The following is a 13556-nucleotide window of genomic DNA, read 5'->3' on the forward strand; positions in this document are numbered from 1 at the left end:
ATGACAAAGGCAGCCCCTCAGGCTCCTGGCTGGTGAAACTGAAGTGGTTTCCTTTAGTGGGAGCTGACTCAGCGCCCTGCGGGGGAGGGCTGACCCTCTGGAAGCCAGCCTCCCCAGGAGCTCCAGCGGCTGCTCTCTCCAGGGGCTCCCCAGAGGCGCGGCGCCCCCAGCTGTGTCAACCGAGCTGCTCTTCCCTGGGCCAAGACGCCTCTGAGCCGTCCGGCCAAAATCCCCGAGTAAAGTGCAGTGAGAACACATGGGGCATTACAGACCAGCTCGTTGTCCCTGCAGGAAAGAAAACAGGGAATGGAGCTCTTTATGTGATCAAAGTCCTAATCCGCCCCCAAGGATAACCATCTAGAAAACACTGATATATGTGAAGAAAGATTTCACTAAAATATCAACTAGTCACAGCCGAAAAGCTAAGGAAGTGGTGAGGATTAAGTGGGTATTTTGTCCCTACCCCAGAGAAACTTTATAGAATAAATAGTAAGTTTTCTGTCAATTGTCATAACCTAAATTCTGCAGGAAAGAGACTTGAGAAACCTGGAGGGTAATATTTAAGAGGGTCAGGGAATAAATAGCTCAGAGAAAGCTGTCAGTTTCTTCTCAAAGCCTCCTTGAGGGAGAGGTGGGTGGGAGAATTTACATGTAATGAGCACCTTCTGTGTGTAAGCCTTTCTTTACATGCATTAACTTTTTTGAGCTTCCATGTATTCCTATGTCTCTGCCAGGAAAATGAAGCCCAGCAAAGGCCAGTGACTTGCCCATAGCTCCAGGGCATGTTAAAGATTCATACCCAAGCCTGCTTCCCTCTAAAGTTTCCTGTCTTCTTCTTCCCACCGTCCCCCATTTGTTATGTTTTCTTACCAATACCAGGTCGAGTTTTTTCTTTTTTTTTTTTCTTAACATATAATGTATTATTTGTTTCAGGGGCACATGTCTGTGAATCATCAGTCTTACACAATTCACAGCACTCAACATAGCACATGCCTTCCCCAGTGTCCATCACTCAGTCACCCCATTTCTCCCTCCCCCTCCCCTCCAGCAATCCTCAGTGTGTTTCCTGAGATTAAGAGTCTCTATGGTTTGTCTCCCTCTCTGGTTTCATCTTGTTTCATTTTTCTCTCCCTTCCCCTATGATCCTCTGTCTTGTTTCTCAAATTCCTCAAATCACTGAGATCATATGATAATTGTCCCTCTCCGATTGACTAATTTCCCTCAGCATAATACCCTCTAGTTCCATCCATGTCATTGCAAATGGCAAGATTTTTCTGATGGCTGCATAATATTCCATTGTATATACCACACCTTCTGTATCCATTCCTCTGTTGATGGACATCTAGGCTCTTCCCATAGTTTGGCTATTGTGGACATTGCTGCTTTGAACATTCGGGTACACATGCCCCTTCAGATCACTACATTTGTATCTTTAGGGTAAATACCCAGTAGTGCAATTGCTGGGTTGAAGGGTAATTCTGTAGTTTTTCTATGTCTCCCCCTTAGTAGGAGCCTGGGAAAGAGAAGAGGAATTACACACACACACACACACACACACACACAAAATTAAAGATTTTTTAGAGGAATCTCTTAAAAAAGAATTGCAAGTTGTTAGCTTCCTATTACTCACTTCACAAAATTTTATAAAGTACCTATTATGTGACAAGTGTTTAATTCCATTGAATTTTGGAATCTCGTTGAATCTCATTGAATCTTCATATCTATCCTGTGACATAGCCAGTTTTAAGTCAAATTGAGGCATTAGAGGACCAGAGAGGTTAAGTAACTTCCCCTACATCACACAGCTTCTAACTGATAGAATCAAATTTGAACTCAGTTCTGTCTAATGCCTAGAGTAGAATCTTTCAGCTGTATTTTTGTGAGGACTGGGGACATTTCAAAGATGAATAAGTATAAATGACTTAGACACTAAATTTTGGTCCTGCTTCATGAGAGGCAAGTCCTGGGCACTGGGCTATCCATGGCTATTTTTCTTTTCTATTATTCCCCACACCCCTCATCCTACACTGGGCCCTTTCCACCTCGCCTTACACATTTTTCAAGCTAGTCACACTGGTCAACATCACTGTTGTTTGGCAGTTTCATTGACTTTCTCAGGTCTTAAGCAGCTGGGATTATTTTGTTTTGACTTCTAATCCAGTGGAGGAGTGTTTATTTTTCTTTCTAAATGGGAAACACTGCTATGTATGCCAGCTCCTTCTAAAAGTGTTTTCTTAAAACAAAACAAAACAAAAAAATTCAACTTAATTTAGGACCTATCCAGATTCCCCTGAGGGAGTCTGCCCAGGTCCTTGTTAGTCATTTTGTGAAATCAGAAGGCAAAACTGTGCCTGTTTCCTGCTGTTGAGAGGGTTTTGTCTCCTTTCACTGAGAATTTCCTGAAACCTATTTTAGTTGTCCTGTGTCAACTGTAGGTACTTGGGTCTGGATATTTCCCCAGCCCCAGAGGTAAAGGACATTGGGGTTTGTGTGAAATTTTCAGGCAATTCTGTTCACCTTTCCTCTCTCTTGCATTAAAATACTCTCATTGGTAAATAGATTTATACCAGCTGTGTGTTGAAGTTAAGTTACCTATCTCCCCGTAGCAAGACAAATTGGTAGGTTCCTTTATTCATTCACTCATGATGACATTTGAAATGTCTGTGGATGTTATCCAGACAGGTGAGGGGGGAAGGGCATTCTAAGCCCAGAGATCCCATGAAACAGGTCTTAAACCGATGGGATCAGAATCTCTAAAATGAACCCCTTGGATTCAGCATGCATTTCAGAATTCAGAAGTGTTCAGGTTTAAGGAAGAAAATACAGTTCACGTGGTATATTTTTCTTAACATTCCCAGAGTGCTCAGATGGTCCACGGTCATCAAACACGTCAATATTTCTGCACTGAAACATGAATAGCTGTACTCACGGGATCTTAAAAATAAATAAATAAAAAGACTTTGAGCCTCGTGTCAGTTCAAGTTTTGCCATGAAAAGAATTTTGATAGAACTTCTGGTCTTAGAGTTTTGGCAATTTCCGAATGGTGGTTAATGGATGGTGGGCCCAAACTGCACCTTTTTTTTTTAAATGAGGGTATCAGGCTTCAGAGGTTCAGTAATTCGTCTGTGGTTAGTGAGGTAAGTAGAGAGCTTGACACCTAGAAAATAGTCTGCAGGTCCCAGTTGCTCTCAGGAAGGCTTTATAAGAGCTTGCTGTTTATCTGTGACAGCTCCTCGGAGAGGCCAAGCCCCCTCTGCTGTAGACTCGGGAACTCAGGAGTCCAGGCCAGCAGACTGGAGGGCTCCCTGCAGGGGAATTTAGGAGAAAAGAGGCCAGAGGTTCAATTTTCCAGAACCTAGAACTCAGCAACTCTGAGCTCTTAAGGAACTTTCCTAACAGCCCCTCAGATGTGTGGACCTTCTTTCTTAGTGCCCCGCCGTCTTCTGTACACACTCCCCCCAAACAGTCGGAGGACCTTCCGATCCAGGTCTGATTTCCATGTTCAACTGCAGGTCCGTTGAGGTGGGCCTTGTCCAAGGCTTTATCTTCTCTGCTGAGCACCCGCTTGTAGGGGCTACAGTCACAAGTGAAAAAAGTTCATGTTCTGTCTTCTTTCTTTCTGCCAGCCCTCTTACCCTCCCCACACACAAAACCACCACCACCACCACCACCACCCCTCCGCCCTGCCATGGAACAGTGCAGTGAGCCACATACCTGACAAAACGGTGGAGACTCTCAGAGATGAAAATGATTCATCCAAGGGCTGCAAAGTCAAGATTCAAAGCGTGGCCCCAGACTTCATGCCCTTCCCACCTTACCAGGTACCTCCCTCAACTCAACAAGCCCTCACCTGTGGCTTCCCACCGGGGGCAGGCCATTGTGCCCCCCTAATTGGGGGCAGTGGGGACAGGCACACAGAGGTGACTTCTGTTTTCATACAGTTTACAAAGCCCTTTTTCATACATTACCTCAGGCAAACTCTAGTGACTTTAATTTAATTGCCACATTGGCTTTCTAGGAGGTAAGGCTTCTTCCTGACCTTGCAAAATAAACAGGTCACATTTTGAATTAATGTAACCAAATGTCCTGGGAGCACCAGAGCCCTTTAATTAGTCACTCACGTGACACAGTTGTAGACTCTTTGCAGCTCCTTTTTCACTAATTTCCCCAAATGCCATTGCATTAAAAGGTACAAAAATAACATTTTTGGCATACGACTTGATTAGATCTAGGAATTCCTAGACCACCCCCCGAGGAAGGCGCGTTAGCCATGTGTCTGGGCTTTTTCCATCTGGAAACTCAGCCTGGTTTGTGTCCCCACTGAAATGTTAGTGGCCTGCTCCGTGAGGCCCTGTGGACACCAGACCATGTCTTAAAGCATCTCCTGACACTTCAGGGCCCAGACTGTTGAAGAGGCGCCGGGAAGGAGCCCGTGGAGAGTTTGCGAGACTAATACAACTACGGGAAGGAGCCCGTGGAGAGTTTGCGAGACTAATACAACTAACGTTGCGAGGGCGTTCACATCTGTCACCCAGCCAGATCCACAGCACGGGAAGATTTACGTGGCGTACAGGAGGCACCATCATACGCCGGAGGAAACCTGCTCAGAGAGACAAGCAACTTGGCCCTGAGCTGCCCATTTGCCGCATGGCTTTGAACCTGGTCTAGATTTGCCCCCAGTGGGTCAGTCCAACCTGGGAGGCTTGCCCCCCTCCATATAAGCTCTGTTTTCTGGCTGTACACCTCACCTGGAGAGGCCTCACTGTGACCCTTCAGCACAGCACCCTGCTGGTGAGGGGGCTGACATCCCTGGGAGCTGCAGACCCGGCTGCGGAGAACAGCTCTGCCTCTGACCTGCGGTGTGACCCTGCACAAGCCTTGTCCTGTGTCCCTCCACTTCCTAGGCTGGGCGGTGGGAGAGCTGGAGGACATCAGCATTGCCCACGCCGGTCACAGTCTGTGATAGTGGTGGTCCCACGTGAGCCACTCTTTCCTTTCCTGCCATGCCTCCTTTTACCAACTTTTTTTTTTTTTAAACCTAAGTGGATTTATTTATTTATCTTTTAAGTCTTTATTTATTTATTTGAGAGCGAAAGAGAGGAAGGGAGCACAAGCGGAGATGGGAGTGGGAAGGGACAGAGGGAGAGGGAGACGCAGACGCCCCGCTGAGCAGGGAGCCTGACAACACAGGGCTGGATCCCAGAAACCCAGGATCATGATGACCTGAGCTGAAGGCAGATGTTCAACTGACTGAGCCACCCAGGTGCCCTGAATTTATTTACTTTATAAGAAAATCATGTATTTCTGTGGCAGTTCACTTGCCATATCTAGAAGGTAGCCACAGAAGTACAAACAATGGAAGTGGTTGTCAGTCTGGCCAAAGAATGCCTGCTTGAGGACATGGAGAGGAGGTTTGATTCTCTTTGTTAAGCAGGGAACTTTGCAAGTGTTAATGTTAAAAACACACCAGTGCTAAAGTGAGACTTCCTCCTCGACCTCATGTACAAGGTTGAAAGCAACTATCTTGCATGTGACTCCAAGTGCTTTAATGTCCATTGGCGCTGAACGCTCCCAGAATCTCATCGGCGGGACACCTGGCCCCATGCCTTTTCCCAGTACTCTCTCTAGGCTTCCCGTGTGACCGCCCCCCCCCCCCCCCTGCAGCCTGCTCACTCTGAGAATAAACATCTCTGGCTGCTTCCAAAATGTACCCTTCTTGCCTCTCCTAAGTGTGGTCTTCTCTGAGTGATCCGTTCCCACCCTCCCCTCAGAGCCCCCTGCCCTCTGCCCCTGTCATCAGGTCTGAGCTGGGTGCTTTGAGCTCAGCTGGATCCCCCATCACTGGTTAATGGCTCCCCGCTTAGACTAGGAAACCATGTGGCTTCCTTCCTCCCCCCACCTTTCTCCCCTCCTCTCTCTCTCTCTCAACTGCCATTATTTATATAGGTCTTTGAGATTAAACAACTAAAAAAAATTTTTTTCACTTTGTGATTAAAGGCCAAAAGGACCAAAGGCAAAAGCAAAACAGAAATAGCACAATGCAGAGCCATGGGAGGGAAAGATATATTATGGATGCCTGTAGATCCTTACTGTGCTGTGTCGCCACCGGCAAGTTGATTAACTTCTCTGGGTCTATTTCCTCCTCTTTAAATGGATGTTGGTTTGAATAGTACTTCATAAAATTGCTGTATGTATAAGGCAATCTTGTCAAGGCTTCTAGCATGATGATTCTTACCCAATGAATGTTAGTTTCCTGTTCCCCTCCAGGAAGACAAAAGGATTTGGTCAGGTATCTTAGGAAGGAAGGCAGATTCCTCCATGCCCACCCGGACTTGGAGGAGCTACAATTAACAGCTCTGTTTGAGTGTCCTGAGCTTTAATCCTCCTCTCCCTCCTGCATGATTTCCAGAGATTTAGGAGTGGGGAGTGAGCCCAAGGCAGCAGCTAAGCAAACATAGCAGGGGGTCTTGGAAACAGAGCCCAGCCTTGCTTGCCGGAGCTCCCTGCATTGCTTCCATTCCCCGTACTGCCAGGAACTGAGTGTTGATATCTGGGACCCGATGAAACGCTGTGATGTCTTTTCCTTCTGGTCAGCTGGCCTTCCCGCCAGAGTTGAAAGGAGAGGAAAATGACTGGTAATTCATTTAGGCTTCACTCCTTCTCTCCTGAACGGATCATATTTCTATAAATAACTCTGGGAAGCTGCTGCCCAGACTCACAACGGTCATACCTGTACTGGCGCTTCCAGAGACCTTTCCTCAGCTGCCGCAGTGGAGGCTCTGGGGGGGAGAGACCACTGCTGGGAAGCCAGTTTCTCTCCCCACTGGCTGTGTGATCTCATCCAGACTCTCCTGTCTCACCCAGCTTCCTGTCTGTAAAATGGGATGAGAGAGCAATCTGGCAGTTGTTTTGGAGGCCGTATGGGACAGTGTCTTAGATACTGAGATTCTAGCTGGTGTGTTCAGCATTTGCGGGTCTCCTCTTGTCATCTTTGGCCAAGAATGGGGTGTGTTTTCAAATGGTGAGGAGGTTAGCTGCTGGAAGGTTAAGTTGTGAGGACTCGTCTGCTACCATCTTGGGAAGGAGCAAAAAAGGAAGTTGAAATGACTTACGTATTTTCTAGTTTTGCAAATCCTACTCTCCTTAACCAAGACATTTCCTACTCTGTGTTTTCTCTCCTGGACTACTGCTGTTGTGGCCTCACGGGCCTCTCTGCCTGCTGTCTCTCCCTTTCCTCCATCCTCGCACTGTCCCGGGGTGATCCCTCCAAAGCCCAGATCCCTGTCATACCCGCTCCCCCCCAACCCTCAACTTGTTCCCACTGCTGGCGGGCTGAGGGCCTGACTCAGCACAGCAGCCACAGCCAAAGCCCTTCCTCCCGGGAGCCTCCCGCTCTCTTTGTTTACTGTTGGGCTCCAGCCAGGGAGCTGTGGCCACAGTAAACTAACATGGCTCTGGAGGGGACAGGAAACATGCGCGATACCAGACACAGGGCCCGCCACGAATACCTGGCATCACAGGGGGGCAGAGGCTTCCGAATATAACAAAACCTCATTAGTTTAGAGTGAGAAACAGTGGAAGCACTTTCTGATTTGGAGTGATCTGGGAAGAAATGAAGCTTGTTTACCCTTCAGAACCACTTCCGTTTCAGCAGATGATTATAAAGACTTACTTTGTGCCAGGGTTCATGGAGAAAAGAAAGCAGCCTGCTCACCTGTTTGGCTTTTGGGGAGACAGACACATACCTGAACCATCCCGTGCTGAAGCAGGCATCCGTTGGGGGAGCAAGGAGGCAAGTGTGCCGGCGTGTGTGGGGCTGCAGAAGAAGTTTAATGCTGGGAGAGGGTCCGGCTGAGTGCAACTGGAGGAAGAGCTTAACTCCCAAGGAAGTTTCCACATTCAAAGTCTGCCCAGAAGTGAGCTTTAGTGTAACGATCTGTGGGTCTGCTCCAGCCTGAATTGTGTCCCCACAAAAACCACTTGTTGAAGCCCTAGCCCCCCCTCTCCCAAGCCATGACTGTATTGTAGACAGATCCTCTAAGAAAGTGAGTAAGGCCAGCTGAGGTCATGAATGTGGAACCCTATTTTGAGCAGAAACTGGTGTCCTCATAAAAGGAGAAGGGACACCATCGCCCACTTCCTCCCTGCCGTGCGACCCAGCAAGAAGGTGGCCACGTGCAAGTGAGGAAGGGGGCCCTCCCCAGACACCAAACCCTGTCAGAACTTGATCTTGGGCTTTCCAGACTCCCGAACGGTGAGAAATCAATGAGGGCCGTTTAGCCAGCCGGGCCGTGGTACCTAGTCACAACCGCTCCAGCAGCTGAGGAGAAGGTGTAAGGAGCCGGGACGGTCGTGCTTTGCACGTCAGTTATTTGCCTGCAACCAGATACTCCCAGCCTAATTGTGGGGTTTGGAAGCATTTATTTCCTCACTCATTCGTTCATTCATTCAGCAGACTTTTCCAGGGGTGTGCTCTGCGTGGGGTCGTGTGCTAGAGAGTTGGGACCATACATCGTCTGTGCTCTCCATGCGTGGCAGGTGCATGGGGGACAGGTAGAGGGAACGTCCAGGTCTGCTGCAGGGGGCAGGAGTGGAAGACAAGGCTCTCTTCCTGTCCTCCAGGAAGTTGCTGGTATGGCAGGGGCCCGTCTCCCCCTCTCCCCCTCCCCCATCTCCTGCAGCAGCCCTCTTGAGAAGCCTCGGTTTCCCCAGGGTTTGAGGTGGAAATGTAGCAAGCGGTGTGGACTGAAGGCAGTTGGTCCTTCTGGGCAATCTGTGCTTCCCAGAGCTCGTGCAGAGAGAGTGGCAGGTACAGCCTCAGGAACTGAGGAAGGCCTGACACACCTTTGGATTAGGTGTGTCCCGCCCACTTACAGGGAGCCGGGTGCTGTGCTAAGTGCTTCACCTTTCCCTCCCGTGTGTCTGTGTGACTGGGGAACTCAAGAGCAGAAGACTTGAGAGTGTGGGTCTGATTTTTGGCTCTGCCACTACTAGCTGAGACCTTTAGTAAATGATTTAAGTTCTGAGTTTCCATTTTACCTCATGTATAGAACAGGGATGATAGTAATGCCTGCTTCACACGCATCGTTAGAATTCGGTGTGAAATAATGTTATGAGGTACACAGCAAAGTGCAGCACTGTTATAAAGACTTAAATGGATGCTATTGTTATTGTTGTCTGTATTCTGGTTATTGCGTGACCCAACCAAGCCTCAGAAAGGTCTAATAACTTGACCGAGGTCACACAGATAGCAAGTAGCACTTTGTATCCCCGGTGTGCCTGGCTCCTCAGCCCAGGCTCAGCTCGCCCCCGAAGGCCACCTTCCCTCCGCCAACAGCCATGATCCCCCTTTCTGGACAATGTCCGGGAAGCCAAAGGTCTCAGAGAACCTCCCTGGCAGATCAGAGATCTCCCGCCATCCCCCTCCACCTCCCGCCCACCTCCCGCCCGGCCTTGAAGAGGAGGCTGTGTGCACACTGTGGTGGCTGTCCCTAGCCCCGGGCCACAGTCCCCCTCAATGGAAACCGCTGAGTCGCACTCCAGTGCTTAGCTCTTCTAAGATTCCCCCGTTGGGCCCCAGGGTGGGTGACAAGATGATGCATGAGGTCTGGCTAAGCAGCTTATTTGTCTGAGCTGGTGATGGCCTTTGTCTTGAGTTGGGTTAATGGTAAGGGGCAGTGGCCCTTTAAAGCCTGGACAATGGACAGGCTTCTCAGGTCATCGAATCACTCAGCAAAAAGCCTGAGCCCCTCCAAGCACGGGGGGCCTCTGCCTCTCCACTCCCTGCTAACCCTGCTCTTCATCTAGTGACACGCTGCTCCCCTCCTGGCCAGGAGGGACACATGGATATAAAGGAAGAGAAGGACTCAAAGAGCATTTGATAAACAAAGGACTTCAGAGGAGGGGACAGAGACACAGAGAGGACAAGGGATAATTCCTGACCTCCTGCCTCCACCCTGTGCCGACCCTGCACTGTGTTCTCCTGCTCTGCTCTTCCCCCTCCCCCGAGGCATGTTCCCACAGTGACCTGTGACAGTGAGCTCCCAACTCACCTTCTACTAATGAAAACTAATGCTACAGATTGCAGTTCAGACTTCGCAGGCTGGCAGTCAGGACCCACGAGAGTATGCCCCTTCTCCTCCTGCTTGAGCCTCTCCAGTGCTTCCCCGGGCCCCCACTCCCATGGGGCACACCATTTGCCTTCAGTGCCCGCTTCAACCAAAGCAGCCCCATCTTCTCAGCTTCCTACACTTGCCTCTCCATAAGATCCTATTGAAAGTACACTTCAGGGGCTACACAGTTTTCTCGAAGTTCTGAAAACCACAGATTTAAGTCAACCCATTCCTTAAATGATGAATGGCTGAGATCGATTTGAAACCAGGCCCTCCTGACTTTCTCTCAAGGGACATAGTCACTTCTTCTTTCTACAAAGATCCCTGGACCGCCTGCTGTGTGCCAACCACTGTGATAGGGCTGCGAGCACTCATGTGAATCCTGCCCCAAAGGAGGGGCCGAGCTCTTACACCCAGTCTTTGAGAGCTCGATGATGCAGATGTGGAGAGTACCTCGTGGCTTTGGCATCTTGATGGTCGTTGGTGACCACGGTGAGGCCATATTCAGGATGTGGGGGCTAGAATAGAAGGACAGATAGGAGGTGAGAAGGCAGAAACAGTTTGGATAACTGAATCTAAGAGAATGGGATTTGCATCCCAGAGTACTGATTACAACAGGAAAAGGTTCTTTATGGTGGGGAGATGAGGAGTCGTCTCCTGTGTGACCACTTAGTGGTCAGTAATATAAAGCAAGAACAAGTACGTTCCATCGCATGGGAGATGTGCTTGCTCAAAATGTGAGCCCGAGTCTAGCCATGAGAAAACAAAGAAGACTCTGTATATAGGGACAGTCTATGCGGCAGGTGGCCTAGACTTTTCCAAAAGGTCAGTGTCATGAAAAAGAGGAATCAGGAGTGCTAACAGTGTCTTCTAGAAACTGTAGAAGTTTCTTCTAGATTAAAAGAGACTAAATAAATATATCAGCCACATTCTTTTTTTGAATTTTACTCAAATTCAGTTTATTAACATCAAGTGTACTATTGTTTTAGAGGTAGAGGGCAGTGATTCATCAGTCTTAAATAACACCCAGTGCTCATTACATCACATGGTCACCTTAATGCCCATCACCCAGTTAGCCCATCCCCACACTCCCCTCCCCTCCAGCAACCCTCAGTTTGTTTTCTATGATTAAGAGTCTCTTATGGTTTGATGCCTTCTCTGATTTTATCTTGTTTTATTTTTCCTTCCCTTCCCCATGCTTCTCTGTTTTGTTTCTTAAATTCTACTTATGAGTGAGATCATGATAATTGTCTTTCTCTGACTGACTTATTTCACTCTAGTCTCATCCATATCATTGCAAATGGCAAGATTTCATTTTTTGATGGCTGCATAGTATTCCATTATATATAGTTTGGCTATTGTGGATGCTGCTACTATAAACATTTGGGTGCATGTGCCCCTTCGGATCTCTACACTTGTATCTTTGGGGTAAATACCAGTAGTGGAATTGCTGGGTAATGGGGTAGCTCTATTTTCAACCTTTTGAGGAACCTCCGTGCTGTTTTCCAGAATGGCTGCACCAGCTTGCATTCCCACCAACAGTGTAGGAGGGTTCCCCTTTCTCTGCATCCTTGCCAACATCTGTCGTTCCCTGACTTGTTAATTTTAGCCATTCTGACTGGTATGAGGTGGTATCTCACTGTGGTTTTGATATGTATTTCCCTGATGCCGAGTGATGTTGAGCACTTTTTCCTGGGAATCCTGGCCATTTGGATGTCTATTTTGCAGAAATGTCTGTTCATGTCTTCTAAATACAGCAGCCGTATTCAAGCAACATTCGAATCCTGAATGGATCCTGAGTTTCTTTTAAGGCTATACAGAAGACATTTGGGGATGAATTGGGGGAATTTTAAAATATGCTGTATATAGATAGATATATGTATGTTAGGTGATACTGTGGAATAATTGTTCAATTTCTTAGTTGTGATCATGATGATTTTGTGGTTGGACGGGGGCATGTCCTTATTCCCAAGAGTAGCCTGCTGAAGTACGCTGTCCTGATGTCCACAAATGTCTTTCAAATGGCCAGAAAAAAATTTTTGTAGAGAAAGATAATAAAATAAAACAATGTGGCAACCTATCAATAATTGACAGATTTGGGTGAGGGGTATATCGATGTTTTTGGAACTATTATTTTGACTTTTCTATAGGCTTGCAAGAGTTCCAGTAAAAAGCAGGAGAGATGTTGCTTGGGCTGAAGAGAGACTGGACAAAGCAGCTGAGTTTTTGGAAAGATTTTGTGGGATGGGCAAGGCATGGGTGCACTGTGTAGCGTCATCCCACCTCTACCCCCTTGGGGACTGCAGAACGCTGAAACCCTGTGAACCTTTACACAGGATTGAAGTTCAGCCGTTGCGATAAAACAGGCCCTTCCGGGCGTGGAGGGGACTTGGTCGAGGCGCTGGAGCCCATAATGGGAACCACATTGCCAGAAGTGTGCCGAGCCCCACCCCAGAAATGGCCCTTTTGGGCCGAGGCAGGACAACTGGAACAAATTATGTGCATTCATAGTTGTTAAACTGCCTTGGCACCAGAAGTGATCCCGGTAACCCGAGCTTTACAGAGGTACAGCTATAGTTAATGCTGGGCCAGCCTTGCCCCGCACCCTCCCTGTTGGAGGTTTATAGGTAGAGCACAGAGCAATTCAGCGTGAGCTGAAACATGAAAAACTCCTCCAGCTTGGGAAGGCAAACTTTCCTGCTTTAAAGCTTTCTGGCAAGGCAGCATTTTAGAATGAGACCTTTTCCCATCTCCTGCCTTTTCCAGCCTTGCCCAGAACCCTAAAAGCCCCCACCCCATCCCCATCTCCAGCCGAGACCACAATCCAATCAAACAGAAGCTGTGGCAATCTGTGGTTAGAAGGGTTGCACTGTGGTCGGGGAGTCCTGCCTTCTGAGTCTGAGCCCTAAAGCTGTATGTCCTTGGGCAAATTGGTTTCACTCCCTGAGCTTCAGCCTCTTGCTAATTTATAAACAATATTAACTGCAGGGTTGCTCAGTCTATACGGGTGTGTGGTCATGGAGCGAATGGAGACTGGACACACAGTGACACTGTGTAAATATTGTCTTATTGATCATATCCGAGTATCTCAAATACAGTGGGATCTATGGAGACTAGTTGTCTTTTTTGATCATGAAGAAAAGCTTACCCAAAATTACTATTTTTATCTAAAAGGTAATCGAAGTGCAGTTCTCAGTGGTAGACAAATCACATAGAAAAACATAGGGAAAGAATTTCATTTTGTCCTCTGATTAAGAATTTTGGGTAAAAGGGAGGGTAGAGATTGAAGTCAGTTAGGTCCAGCTCAAAATCCAGGCTCTGCCACTTACTGGCCTTGTGCCCCCAGGCGGGCTAAAAATCCATTTGGAGCCTCGGTTACTTCCTCTGTATAGTCAGACGTAGTAATGCCAACAGAGCAGGGTGAGTGGGGAACTGATACACCT

General features: G+C 47.9%; 1 protein-coding gene and 1 long non-coding RNA gene across 8 annotated transcripts in view; one reads left to right on the plus strand and one right to left on the minus strand.

The window, feature by feature from the left end:
- Window positions 1-13556, plus strand: part of TENM4 (teneurin transmembrane protein 4) — a 720251-nt gene that overhangs the window by 441565 nt on the left and 265130 nt on the right. The window lies entirely within an intron of this gene.
- LOC116598497 lies at window positions 2604-6260 on the minus strand. Its single transcript, XR_004289090.1, has 3 exons — window positions 6092-6260; window positions 3716-3764; window positions 2604-3575 (listed from the first exon to the last, which is right to left on the minus strand). It is a non-coding gene; the product is annotated as an uncharacterized LOC116598497 (long non-coding RNA).

Source organism: Mustela erminea, chromosome 9 (assembly GCF_009829155.1).
Source record: "Mustela erminea isolate mMusErm1 chromosome 9, mMusErm1.Pri, whole genome shotgun sequence".
Taxonomy (NCBI): domain Eukaryota; kingdom Metazoa; phylum Chordata; class Mammalia; order Carnivora; family Mustelidae; genus Mustela; species Mustela erminea.